Here is a 15819-nt window from a genome sequence, read left to right as displayed (position 1 = left end):
ATTAAACCTAATCTAATAGCCCTATCAAAATAAAAAAGCCCCCCAAAATAAAAAAAAAACCCCTAACCTAAACTACCAATAGCTCTTAAAATGGCCTTTTGCGGGGCATTGCCCCAAATAAATCAGCTTTTACATGTTAAAAAAATAATACAAACAACCCCCCAACAGTAAAACCCACAACCCACACAACCAACCCCCCAAATAAAATCCTAAGTAAAAAAACCTAAGCTCCCCATTGCCCTGAAAAGTGCATTTGGATGGGCATTGCCCTTAATTGAGCTTTTGGCTCTTTTTCCACACAAAAGTCCTAATCTAAAAATAAAACCCACCCAATAAACCCTTTTAAAAAAAACTAACACTAACCCCCGAAGATCCACTTACAGTTTTTGAATTCCCGACATCCATCCTCAACAAAGCGGCAGAAGTCTTCATCCAACTGGGAAGAAGTCTTAATCCAGATGGCGCAGAGCAGGTCCATCTTCAAGACATCCAGCGCGGAGCATCCTCTTCTTATGACGACTCTTCCAGAACGAAGGTTCCTTTAAGTGACATCATCCAAGATGGCATCCCTTGAATTCCGATTGGCTGATAGAATCAGTTAAATCGGAATTAAAGGTGAAAAAATCCTGTTGGCTGATGCATCAGCCAATAGGATTGAGCTTCAATCCTATTGGCTGATTGCATCAGCCAATAGGTTTGAGCTTGCATTCTATTGGCTGTTCCAATCAGCCAATTGGAATTCAAGGGACGCCATCTTGGATGACGTCACTTAAATAACTAACGTTTATTTTACAGGTAAGTATTTAGTTTTAAATAGGAATTATTTAGTTATTAATAGTAGGTTTTATTTAGATTTATTTTAATTACATTTAAGTTAGTGGGTGTTGGGGTTAGGGCTAGACTTAGGAGTTAATAAATTTAGTATAGTGGGGACGTTGGGGGCGGCAGATTAGGGGTTAATAAGTGTAGGTAGGTGTGGCGACATTGGAGGCCGGAGATTAGGGGTTAATACATATAATGAAGGTGTTGGTGATGTTTGGGGCAGCAGGTTAGGGGTTAATAAGTATAATGTAGATGTTGGCGATGTTGGGGCGGCAGATTAGGGGTTAATAAGTGTAAGATTAGCGGTGTTTAGACTCGGGGTTCATGTTTCATGTTGGGGTGTTAGGTGTAAACATATATTTTGTTTCCCCATAGGAATCAAGGGGGCTGCGTTACGGAGCTTTATGCTGCTTTTTTGCAGGTGTTAGGCTTTTTTTCTGCCGGCTCTCCCCAATGATGTCTATGGGGAAATCGTGCATGAGCACGTAAAACCAGCTCACCGCAGCTTTCAGCAGCGCTGGTATTGGAGTGTGGTATGGAGCTCAATTCGCTTACTTGCCTGCTGACGCCAAGTTAGGGTGCTTAGGCTTATGTAATCACCCTAGACATATACAAAACTCGGAAGGGGACTGCACTCTCAGACCGGACCGGGTACACATCCTGTGACCCTGCAACATGCACAGCCCTGGGTGCACAATAGCACTCTCAGGAAGCTGCACTGTCCCCAGAGCCACAGGCAGTTAACCCCAGACAGGTCTGGGTGCACCCTTCACTTGTTCCCAGTTTGTTGGATTGAGAGCTTGCATTGTGTGGCTGTTTAGGGACTCAGGTTTTGGAAGAGACCTTGACGTGGTACCTGGGCTTATCCCCAGGGCTGTGCATGTTACAGGATCATGGAATGTGTACCCGGTCCAGTCTGAGAGTGTAGTCCCCTTCCGTGTTTTGTGTATGTATATATATATATATATATATATATATATATATATATATATATATATATATATATATATATATCCATGTATAGAAGGGCACTCTCAGGGTTTGTAAATAAAACCAATTTTTTCTTTATTCATAATATCAACAAAACATGGTCATGTTTGACCATGTTTTGTTGATATTACGAATAAAGAAAAAATTGGTTTTATTTACAAACCCTGAGAGTGCCCTTCTATACATGGATCTACATACTTAATTTTTTTGAGGATTGCACCCAGGTCTATTATACACCACCCAGGTTGGAGTGCTGGGTCACAGGCTAATTGAAACTATATATATATATATATATATATATATATATATATATATATCCGCATATCAAAGAAGGCACTCTACGTTTAAATAAGCCGTTTATTAGTAAACGTTTTCGGGGTCTCCCCCGTCCTCAGACCACTTACAGGCATCAATAGAACATCACCTTAAATACCTACTTACCCCCACCGTGAGACACCGCCATCAGACTCCCAGCTTCCGTGTAGCGCAAATGCGCATGCGCGCCCGGAACTAGGGAGAGCCAATGGAGACAAACTACAAAATAAAAGTGCAAAGTAAAAATCTTAACGAAAACATATATACCTGCAGCAATCCTCCTACAACAAAGTAACTAAAATAAGTGCTGTGTTACATATTAGTATTTCTGCCTTTACCTAAGCACACTGTCACTTAAATAGATCGTACCAACCCCTTATGCTAATTCATAAAATACGTATCTAGTGTTTGTCTACACTCTAACCTATAAAGAAAAATATATTAAAGGGGTTGCCTAAATGTTCTAGATCCACTCTTTATGTGGTAAACTAATGCCCTCAACTGGACTTAAGTACATAGTCAAAACTGTTACTTCAGTACTCGTTATACAGACTTAAAGGGACAGTCTACACCAGAATTTGTATTGTTTTAAAAGATAGATAATCCCTTTATTACCCATTTCCCAGTTTTGCATAACCAACACAGTTATAATAATATACTTTTAACCTCTGTGACTACCTTGTATCTAAGCCTCTGCAGACTGCCCCTTTTTTCAGTTCTTTTGACAGACTTGCAGTCTAGCCAATCAGTGCCTGCTCCCAGATTACTTCATGTGCACGAGCACAGTGTTATCTATATGAAATATGTGAACTAACACCCTCTAGTGGTGAAAAACTGTTAAAATGCAATCTGAAAGAGGTGGGCTTCAAGGTCTAAGAAATTAGCATATGAACCTCCTAGATTAAGCTTTCAACTAAGAATACCAAGAGAACAAAGCAAAATTGGTGATAAAAGTAAATTGGAAAATTGTTTAAAATTACATGCTCTATCTGAATCATGAAAGTTTATTTTGGCCTAGACTGTCCCTTTAAAGAAATTGATTAATCATCTATAGGACACATACAGACCTATTAATACATCTTAACTGAAATGCCCTTAAATAAGAAATACTATCTACTCCATCTTATTCAATGCATACTAGTGTTCCTTACTTCGGCAGATATCTTATTGTACATAGAGGTCCTAGGTGCAAAAAGCACACCCAATGCCATAACCTCATTATACCATTTCATTAAAGAAGTGGCCCACATAGCAAATGTAGGTGCAAACTATCCCTACTTTCCCTACTGGCGAAAAGGAGGCAGTGAGCATACATCCACTGCAACATTTATAGAAAGCTTTGGTAGTCCAACAGGACATTGAGCCCCTTTGGGTACATAGTCTCCAAATTAAAAATCCACTGGGACTCCCGTTGTAGTAGACGTCTGCCCCTGTCACCACCCCTAGAGTTACGTGGTATGTGGTCTATGATAATATATCGAAGGTCAGACACAGCATGACCACTGGTACAGAGGTGGCGAGCCACCGGTTGGTCCGAATCACCATTCTTGATTGCCAGCCGAATTGCTGACCGGTGGTTCGCCATCCTCGTCCTGAGATCATCCTGGCTCTTGCCCATGTAAAATTTGCCACACGGACAGTGCAATAGGTAAACAATATACTTGGTTGTGCAAGTAACCCTGTGTTGGATGTGGTACTTTCTATTAGACCATGGATGTTGGAAAGTGTTGCTCTGGGTAAACCCACTACAGGTAGTGCAACCACTGCAGCGGAAGCAACCTTTTTTCGTGGTTTTTAACCATGTACTTGGCATATAGCTTTCACTATTGTCGGGTCTTAGCAACATATCATTCAGTGATCATCCACGTTTGAACCCAACAAGTGGTGTCACACAGTATGCAAAGGGTAAGGTTTTGTCACTCTGCAGAATGTCCCAATGTTCCTTCAAAATATTGGAGAACTGTAATTTTTCAGGTGAAAATATGGTGGTAAAAATCATTTTCTTTTCACTCTTATCTTTCTCCAACTTAGTAAGTGCCTGTTCCTGTGTAAGCAATGATGCCTCCACTAGTGATTGGTCAAGATACTTGGATCCATATCAATGATCTGTAAATGTCTTGTATATCTCATGTAATTGCTGTTCCTTCTTCTCCTGGTTGCTATTATTGCGTACCACTCTAGAATGAAGTCTAGTGCCCAGGAGAAGGGATCAAGACTGAAAAAAGTGCACTTTCAGGAGCACTTCCGTCCCTGATTGATGTGAATAATAGACTCACTTTTAAGGACCAGAAACTTAGTATTCGAGTGAATTTAATTAAAACATAACTTTTATTAAATATTAATAAAATTGAATTAAAGTGTGTGTGTGTGTACTTTAAAAACACATAGGAACAGAATCACACATATATTGATTAGTAGTCAGTTCCGTAACCTAGTTATACAAATATTGTGGGTACCTTGAACAACGAGTACACCTCAATATTGAGAGTTCTAGGTATTTTATCTGGTACAACAGCAATAGTACCTATGGGATTAAATAAATATAGTGATTTTATAGACAGTATTGGTATTGTCTATAGTTAATATCATTAACCTTTTGTAGGATTATAGTGATAGGTGCTATCACACAATATTGAGTAAATTAAATCCTAACATCTAATATCCCATATGTTATCCTGTACTGGGAATGGACAGAAATGTATTCACTGGGGTTCATATACTGATCGTGTGTTATACACTGAATGGCAACAAAATAAGAATGATCCGTCTATATGATGTCTTGTTGGAACTTGGAATACTGGTGGTACCTTGAATTACATAATAATTTTGCTTACTATAAAAAGGTAATGAAGCTCCTATAAACTATTGATTACCTTGTGTAGTAATCTGTTGGTGTATTAAGACATGAGGTTGTGAACTTATTGCAGATACCTTGGATATTTGGTGCACTTGTTGTGTAACATTTCAAAATAACACTTTATTATTGTGTAGAATATGTGATGTTTTAACGTTGAGTTCACAGTTGCTAGATTTCAGATGTTGGTCTGAGCGCAATTTAGCTGCAGCTCTTGTGTCTTAATTCACGTCTGTGCCTATTGTGGCCAGACTTATTTTAATACATACAGTTATTAATTCAAGATTACAAACACACTTCTAAATTACGCCTTAATTTTGGCTTAAGGTGCTTGTAAATCATTAGGTAAAATTAGGAGCTTCTTTCATATATTGATTATTGAAAACGGTTTTTGTACTGTCTTATTTCGACATGCACAATTTATGACCTCTTAGTAAAGTTGATTTGGTTTTACCAAACTAGTATTGGCTTGCTATGTATGCACTTTGCTTACTCTCTTTAGCAAATGGTATTAAAGTAGCAAATTATGCGTTATGTAACTGAGATTTATAAATACATGCTGATCTTCAGTACTGTTTTTATACAACAAGTCTTACTATCTTATTTAGGCATTCATAGTTATAGTATAAACCTTTATCGTATTTACATCATAGATTCTTAATGTTCATTGTCTATGGCAGTCACACCTAGCGTGTAGCGTTGTTGCCAGGATACCTCAATCTATAGAGGTGGATTTTGTTTTTTTTAAAAATTCGAGCACAATTCAAGGTTACAAAACAACTTATCTGAATGCTAAGTACTTAAAGACCAGACTAAGCGTCTTTTAGCAAGCGTATAAGACGGATCTTAAGGATGCCTTGTTTCTACATAGGTAGTTATTAGTTAAACCTATCCGGTAATTACTACAGTAAATCCAGTGTTAACTGCCCCCAGCAGCCACCCTTAGCGTGTAGCGTAGCTCCCGTAATAGCTTTAGGTACTGAAATCAGTATACTATTATTGTATTGGATTAACTTCTATTACGTGGCTAAGTTAAAGATTACGGACTGCTTATTTTCATTATGTTATCAAACTCCTATGCCATTTAAAAACTGCTAATAGGGGTGTTTGTTAGACAATACCCCTCCCTGACATGTTTCGCCGATACTATCTCGGCTTTTTCAAAGGTGACGCGCGCCGGCGTCAGAGGGATTTTAAATGCACTGAATGAAAGTGATTGGTCGTCATTAGCCAATCATAGTGCTCTGAAGTGGGGGTGTGTTTGGGTCAAATGGTGACGTATCGCTCTCTACTATATTCTATCGCACGATCACCAGTATATCAATATAGGATGTGAAATCTGAATATTATTGTGAGAGCAATCTGACTTAAATCATTTGGCATTCTACCTGATTTACAACAAATGACTTGCGTGAATAGTTGTACGGCAGGAGAATGAATCAAAAAGTGTGCATTTTTCACTTGTTATTTTTTGTTTTACTTATTATTATTTATTATTCCTAAGATTAAGATTTGTGGAAACTATTTACCAATGAGATTCAGGTTTGTAGTCATATTAATACTGAGGACCTATTAGGCGTTGTTGAATTTACATATACTTAATAAAGACTACAAATTATTTGTGATTGAATTTCTTAAATCAAGTTTTGCGTGTTACATGCTGTACTGCTGCTACGGTTAAAATGTTGAATGAAAGGAAGGGGAGGTGACGACCTTGCATACAAATACATTAAGGGATAGTGACTTAGGTAAAATGTGAGTACATCTACAGACAAGGGGAGTGTACATTGATTATATAAAAGGAGGGGGATTTGTAATAAATGAAATTACTTAAAACTGGTTTGTTGCTACCTTAATATACACATATTATTGATCTCAATGTTTATTTGATATCAGTTTGCAGAATATCATCTATTCTGGTACTTATGAATGTAATTTCGAGTGGGTACCAATTTCTATTTTTAACTTGTTGGGTCAGAATATGAATTGAAGAGGTTGAAAATGTTGAATGAAAGGAAGGGGAGGTGACGACCTTGCATACAAATACATTAAGGGATTGTGACTTAGGTAAAGTGTGAGTACATCTACAGACAAGGGGAGTGTACATGATTATATAAAAGGAGGGGGATTGTAATAAGTGAAATTACTTAGAACTGGTTTGTTGCTACCTTAATATACACATATTATTGATATCAACGTTTGTTTGATATCAGGTTACAGGATATCATCTATTCTGGTACTTATGGGGGTAATTTGGAGTAGGTACCAATTTCTATTTTTAACTTGTTGGATCAGAATATGAATTGAAGAGGTCTGTGTGAAAAGTGACAGTTGGTTACACGAAAGTGGGGAGGTGGGAAGGAGGGAGTGACAAAATTGTGAAAACAATAACCTGCATGTGATGAAAACACACACACACATAAAAATGCTCCGTGCATTATGTGAGTTAAGTATATAAACATTTTGACATGATAGCATTCGGTATTGAATGAATCCTTATGAGGGTGTGGATTTTGGGTGCATAGCGAGATAATCCTCGAATTGAAAAGTGATCAGTGTAGTGCATGATTAACTATAAAGGAATTATACATGTCTTACACCTATGGTATGCATTACTGAGTGAAGTAAGGCCCAATGGAAGTATACTGTACTTTAGTGTAAAGAACATTTATGTGAAAATTGTGACCTTAGTTCTTGGGGGTGACTGACATGATGGATATTAGTGCCAGAAATGTATATTACATTTCTGGACCAGAGTGCCTTGATTCTATTGTTTATAAACAGAGGGGAGTGAGTCTAGTGTATATGGTGTGTCCTTAATAATCATTGTGACACATCTAAATTTAGAAGGTGAATTAAAGAGAAAGGGAAAGGATGGGAGTGAAAAAATCTGAAATGGGGATTTTGAGGATCATATTGTGTAGGTCCATTGTGATGACCTTAATGTGTCATCGATTAGTTTTGACTGTTTCCACTGTTTTACAGATGTTCCAAATCTTTGTGTCTTTATAGGAACATGGAATAATTATTTTGTTCATTCATACCCTTGGGGTATACTGAATCCATCAGGTATATCCACCTGGTTTCGGCCTTCAGAAGGGCTTTCTCCAGGTCGCCACCTCTTAAGCCTGATATTTTTTGGATCCCATGACACTTGAGTTCAGAGGTTTTAGATTGGTGATGTTGGAAAAAGTGAGATGCTACAGACGTGATCTTTTTATCTTTGGACAGATCAGATGGGGCATTTCTGATATTTCGCATGTGTTCCATCAATCTTGTGTGTAACGTTCTTGTTGTCATTCCTATGTAAACTCTGGGACACTTACATTGGAGGGCATAGATTACACCCGTGGTGTTACAACTAATGTATGTCTTAATTTTATGATGTTTTCCGAATCTATCTGTTATGGTTTTCTTTTTTATCATATTACTGCAAGAGGAGCAGTTTCCACAGGCAAATGATCCTAGTTCTGCTGGTCTTGTTTTTTTGGATTTATATACATAATGGCTGGGACTGAGCATTTCTTTCAAGTTTTTGTTTCTTCGATAACTCAGTTGTACCCGGTCTCCTATTAGATCTTTAAGTAGAGGGTCAGCTTGAAGAATATGCCAATTTTTCGGATTATGTTCCTGATTAAATGGGTGTCTTGATTATACGTTAGCACTAGTCGTGTCTTGGGGTCACATTTTTTGGTTTTAGTCTTCAAGAGATCTGATCTTGGGGTTTTAAGTGCTCTTGATTTAGCTTTGCGAATGGATCTTTTGCTGTATCCTCTTTGTAAAAGACGATTCTCTAACTCTATGGCTCTTGTTTTAAAGGTCTTATCCTGAGAGCAGTTTCTCCTTAATCTTAGGAACTCTCCTATGGGTAAGGATTTGGCAGTGTTGGGAGCGTGGGCACTGGTAGCAAAAAGAACATTGTTAGTGGCTGTCTCCTTTCTGAACAGGTCCGTGCTTAATGATTCATCTGTTTCCTTTTTAATCAACAAATCTAAGAATGAGATGTCAGTTTGGCTCTTGTGATGTGTCAGTCTGATATTCAGATTATTTTGATTTCATTTTCCAAGAAAGATTTCCAACTCTTGTTCAGTGCCTTCCCATAGAAACAGAATGTCATCTATGTACCTGATCCAAAGTGGGATTTTCCTGCAATGTTCATCGTTTGTATCTGTGAATACCTCCGTTTGCTCCCACCATCCTAAAAATAGATTAGCGTAGGTGGGAGCACATGCCATGCCCATTTGCAGAAAATATCTCACCGCATTTATTCCTAAATTGTGTTCGATGCTGGTGTATAGCGATTCCACATCACTGGTAACTAACCAGGTATCCTTTGTGATGTTAATGTCTTTAATTATTTGTAGAACCTCCATTGTATCTTTGACATAAGATGATAATTGAGTTAGAAAGGGTCTTAAGCGTGTGTCAACGTACTGGCTGGCTTTTTCCGTTAAATTTTCATTCCCAGATACAATAGGTCTGCCAGGTGGTTGTTTGCTGTTTTTGTGGACCTTTGGGATTAAATAAAAAGTCGCTGTTTTTGGATGGGTGACCTGTAAGAATTTCTTTTCTTTATTGTTTAGTAACCCTTTCTTGCTGGCTGTCTCAATTAATTTATTGTATTGGCTGTGGAATTCTATAGATGGGTTTCCCCATAATTCTCTGTAACAGATTTTGTTTTTTAATTGTGTATTTGCTTCCTTCAAATACATGTCTCTTGGCCATAATACAATATTGCCGCCCTTATCTGCGTTGCGGATGATAATGTCATTCCAAGATTCTAGTTCTGTTAAGGCTTTCTTCATCTGCTTGGATAAATTGGAGGGTTGGAAGCTTGTTTCCAGATTATTGATACTTTGGCAAACAATTTGATTAAAGACATCAATATTGGAGCTAGTGTTGGTAGAAGGAACAAATTTAGATTTCACTTTAAGTGTTTTTCGCCAATTGAGTTGTTCACTAGGTTCTTGTTCTGCAATTAGATCTTCTAGAATCTGTAATGATTCCAATTTGCCTTCTGACCAAGTGGTTGATACGTTCTCGCTGGCCTTGTTGTTGAAGTGTTTTTTTAGAAGTAGTTTCCTCAGAAAAAGTTGCACGTCTTTTATAGCTTCAAATTTATCCAGGGGGGTGGTAGGGCAAAAAGACAAGCCTTTAGACAGGACATTTATATGATGTTCGGTTAAAATCCGATCTGATAGATTAATTATTCTCAGTTTTTCATCCTCATTCTTGAGAATGGACTTGGATTTCGTTTGTGTTGTCTTGCTGTCTGAGGTTTGTCTTTTGAGTTCTTTTTGTTTCTGGTTATCCTTTTGTTTTTTCCACCCACCTCTCCTGGTGGTTCTGAATCTTTGCTGTTTTCTTCCTCTAAAAAAGACTTCCTCTTTCTATTTTCGATGGGGATCTGGTTGGTTGAAGTTGAAGGTACATTAGTTACATCTGTGTCATCTGTGTCCTCTGCATCAGTATCTGAGACATCTGTCTCAACTAGGTGAATTCTTCTCTGTGACCTGGTGTTAGAGATATTAAATCTATTTCTCCATTTGTACACCTTATTGTCTTGGAAGTCCTGTATATCTCTTTGCAATTTGCCCTTCTTGATCATTTTGATTTCGCTTTCATACTTGTCTAATTCTTTCTGATATTTTTTATACATATTTTCGAATTCTTGCATATTTTCACACTGCTTTAGTTGTTCATTTTGTGTTTTAATCTGCTCTTCTAATCTATCATATTCGGACGAATCGTGTTTAATGAGAATTTTCATAAGTTTTTTAGAACATTCGCTTAGTGCCTCTTCCCATTCAATACTCAAGTTCTTTTCTTTGAATTCAAAGGCCGGGAAAAGTTGTATTCTTAAGCCTCTGGGTATTAGGTTCCTCTCGATGTACTGTTCGCAGAATTGCTTGTCCCACCAGAGTTTATCTTGCTTGTATAAATTTTTGTGTAGTTCTCTTAACAGAGTATCCAGATTGTTAGTTGTAGAGTCAATTTTTGTGGATCCAGGATTGCTGAACACTTCGTTCATATCTGCTAATCTTTTTTGCTCCCTAGTCTGTCTGTCACTTTCAAATTTGCTTGTCATGTCTGTAAATTAAATGTGTGCTTTAACTGTGCCTGAATCCTACACGAGAGGTAGGAATATGTAGCAATACTATAAGAAGAAGGGGTGGCACTAGCACTACACTATTATTGTTACAGGGTTGCTCAATTTGATTAATTGAATGTATCAATATACATTTGTATGTATTTATACACACCTACATACACATGTGCATATTTGTGTATATATATATAAGCGCGTCTGTGTATATATCCTGGATGTGAGCAGGAGTGCTTGTGCACGGGAACAACTTTAGAATGAAGTCTAGAGCCCAGGAGAAGGGATCAAGACTGAAAAAAGTGCACTTTCAGGAGCACTTCCATCCCTGATTGATGTGAATAATAGACTCACTTTTAAGGACCAGAAACTTAGTATTCGAGTGAATTTAATTAAAACATAACTTTTATTAAATATTAATAAAATTGAATTAAAGTGTGTGTGTGTGTACTTTAAAAACACATAGGAACAGAATCACACATATATTGATTAGTAGTCAGTTCCGTAGCCTAGTTATACAAATATTGTGGGTACCTTGAACAACGAGTACACCTCAATATTGAGAGTTCTAGGTATTTTATCTGGTACAACAGCAATAGTACCTATGGGATTAAATAAATATAGTGATTTTATAGACAGTATTGGTATTGTCTATAGTTAATATCATTAACCTTTTGTAGGATTATAGTGATAGGTGCTATCACACAATATTGAGTAAATTAAATCCTAACATCTAATATCCCATATGTTATCCTGTACTGGGAATGGACAGAAATGTATTCACTGGGGTTCATATACTGATCGTGTGTTATACACTGAATGGCAACAAAATAAGAATGATCCGTCTATATGATGTCTTGTTGGAACTTGGAATACTGGTGGTACCTTGAATTACATAATAATTTTGCTTACTATAAAAAGGTAATGAAGCTCCTATAAACTATTGATTACCTTGTGTAGTAATCTGTTGGTGTATTAAGACATGAGGTTGTGAACTTATTGCAGATACCTTGGATATTTGGTGCACTTGTTGTGTAACGTTTCAAAATAACACTTTATTATTGTGTAGAATATGTGATGTTTTAACGTTGAGTTCACAGTTGCTAGATTTCAGATGTTGGTCTGAGCGCAATTTAGCTGCAGCTCTTGTGTCTTAATTCACGTCTGTGCCTATTGTGGCCAGACTTATTTTAATACATACAGTTATTAATTCAAGATTACAAACACACTTCTAAATTACGCCTTAATTTTGGCTTAAGGTGCTTGTAAATCATTAGGTAAAATTAGGAGCTTCTTTCATATATTGATTATTGAAAACGGTTTTTGTACTGTCTTATTTCGACATGCACAATTTATGACCTCTTAGTAAAGTTGATTTGGTTTTACCAAACTAGTATTGGCTTGCTATGTATGCACTTTGCTTACTCTCTTTAGCAAATGGTATTAAAGTAGCAAATTATGCGTTATGTAACTGAGATTTATAAATACATGCTGATCTTCAGTACTGTTTTTATACAACAAGTCTTACTATCTTATTTAGGCATTCATAGTTATAGTATAAACCTTTATCGTATTTACATCATAGATTCTTAATGTTCATTGTCTATGGCAGTCACACCTAGCGTGTAGCGTTGTTGCCAGGATACCTCAATCTATAGAGGTGGATTTAGTTTTTTTTAAAAATTCGAGCACAATTCAAGGTTACAAAACAACTTATCTGAATGCTAAGTACTTAAAGACCAGACTAAGCGTCTTTTAGCAAGCGTATAAGACGGATCTTAAGGATGCCTTGTTTCTACATAGGTAGTTATTAGTTAAACCTATCCGGTAATTACTACAGTAAATCCAGTGTTAACTGCCCCCAGCAGCCACCCTTAGCGTGTAGCGTAGCTCCCGTAATAGCTTTAGGTACTGAAATCAGTATACTATTATTGTATTGGATTAACTTCTATTACGTGGCTAAGTTAAAGATTACGGACTGCTTATTTTCATTATGTTATCAAACTCCTATGCCATTTAAAAACTGCTAATAGGGGTGTTTGTTAGACAATACCCCTCCCTGACATGTTTCGCCGATACTATCTCGGCTTTTTCAAAGGTGATGCGCGCCGGCGTCAGAGGGATGTTAAATGCACTGAATGAAAGTGATTGGTCGTCATTAGCCAATCATAGTGCTCTGAAGTGGGGGTGTGTTTGGGTCAAATGGTGACGTATCGCTCTCTACTATATTCTATCGCACGATCACCAGTATATCAATATAGGATGTGAAATCTGAATATTATTGTCAGAGCAATCTGACTTAAATCATTTGGCATTCTACCTGATTTACAACAAATGACTTGCGTGAATAGTTGTACGGCAGGAGTATGAATCAAAAAGTGTGTATTTTTCACTTGTTATTTTTTGTTTTACTTATTATTATTTATTATTCCTAAGATTAAGATTTGTGGAAACTATTTACCAATGAGATTCAGGTTTGTAGTCATATTAATACTGAGGACCTATTAGGCGTTGTTGAATTTACATATACTTAATAAAGACTACAAATTATTTGTGATTGAATTTCTTAAATCAAGTTTTGCGTGTTACATGCTGTACTGCTGCTACAGTTAAAATGTTGAATGAAAGGAAGGGGAGGTGACGACCTTGCATACAAATACATTAAGGGATTGTGACTTAGGTAAAATGTGAGTACATCTACAGACAAGGGGAGTGTACATTGATTATATAAAAGGAGGGAGATTTGTAATAAATGAAATTACTTAAAACTGGTTTGTTGCTACCTTAATATACACATATTATTGATCTCAACGTTTATTTGATATCAGTTTGCAGAATATCATCTATTCTGGTACTTATGAATGTAATTTCGAGTGGGTACCAATTTCTATTTTTAACTTGTTGGGTCAGAATATGAATTGAAGAGGTTGAAAATGTTGAATGAAAGGAAGGGGAGGTGACGACCTTGCATACAAATACATTAAGGGATTGTGACTTAGGTAAAGTGTGAGTACATCTACAGACAAGGGGAGTGTACATGATTATATAAAAGGAGGGGATTGTAATAAGTGAAATTACTTAGAACTGGTTTGTTGCTACCTTAATATACACATATTATTGATATCAACGTTTGTTTGATATCAGGTTACAGGATATCATCTATTCTGGTACTTATGGGGGTAATTTGGAGTAGGTACCAATTTCTATTTTTAACTTGTTGGATCAGAATATGAATTGAAGAGGTCTGTGTGAAAAGTGACAGTTGGTTACACGAAAGTGGGGAGGTGGGAAGGAGGGAGTGACAAAATTGTGAAAACAATAACCTGCATGTGATGAAAACACACACACACATAAAAATGCTCCGTGCATTATGTGAGTTAAGTATATAAACGTTTTGACATGATAGCATTCGGTATTGAATGAATCCTTATGAGGGTGTGGATTTTGGGTGCATAGCGAGATAATCCTCGAATTGAAAAGTGATCAGTGTAGTGAATGATTAACTATAAAGGAATTATACATGTCTTACACCTATGGTATGCATTACTGAGTGAAGTAAGGCCCAATGGAAGTATACTGTACTTTAGTGTAAAGAACTTTTATGTGAAAATTGTGACCTTAGTTCTTGGGGGTGACTGACATGATGGATATTAGTGCCAGAAATGTATATTACATTTCTGGACCAGAGTGCCTTGATTCTATTGTTTATAAACAGAGGGGAGTGAGTCTAGTGTATATGGTGTGTCCTTAATAATCATTGTGACACATCTAAATGTAGAAGGTGAATTAAAGAGAAAGGGAAAGGATGGGAGTGAAAAAATCTGAAATGGGGATTTTGAGGATCATATTGTGTAGGTCCATTGTGATGACCTTAATGTGTCATCGATTAGTTTTGACTGTTTCCACTGTTTTACAGATGTTCCAAATCTTTGTGTCTTTATAGGAACATGGAATAATTATTTTGTTCATTCATACCCTTGGGGTATACTGAATCCATCAGGTATATCCACCTGGTTTCGGCCTTCAGAAGGGCTTTCTCCAGGTCACCACCTCTTAAGCCTAATGATATTTTTTGGATCCCATGATACTTGAGTTCAGAGGTTTTTGATTGGTGATGTCGGAAAAAGTGAGATGCTACAGACGTGCTCTTTTTATCTTTGGACAGATCAGATGGGGCATTTCTGATATTTCGCATGTGTTCCATCAATCTTGTGTGTAACGTTCTTGTTGTCATTCCTATGTAAACTCTGGAACACTTACATTGGAGGGCATAGATTACACCCGTGGTGTTACAACTAATGTATGTCTTAATTTTATGATGTTTTCCGAATCTATCTGTTATGGTTTTCTTTTTTATCATATTACTGCAAGAGGAGCAGTTTCCACAGGCAAATGATCCTAGTTCTGCTGGTCTTGTTTTTTTTTATTTATGTACATAATGGCTGGGACTGAGCATTTCTTTCAAGTTTTTGTTTCTTCGATAACTCAGTTGTACCCGGTCTCCTATTAGCTCTTTAAGTAGAGGGTCAGCTTGAAGAATATGCCAATTTTTCTGGATTATGTTCCTGATTAAATGGGTGTCTTGATTATACGTTAGCACTAGTCGTGTCTTGGGGTCACATTTTTTGGTTTTAGTCTTCAAGAGATCTGATCTTGGGGTTTTAAGTGCTCTTGATTTAGCTTTGCGAATGGATCTTTTGCTGTATCCTCTTTGTAAAAGACGATTCTCTAACTC

This window comes from Bombina bombina, chromosome 3 (assembly GCF_027579735.1).
Source record: "Bombina bombina isolate aBomBom1 chromosome 3, aBomBom1.pri, whole genome shotgun sequence".
Taxonomy (NCBI): domain Eukaryota; kingdom Metazoa; phylum Chordata; class Amphibia; order Anura; family Bombinatoridae; genus Bombina; species Bombina bombina.
This window is presented reverse-complemented; position numbering follows the sequence as displayed.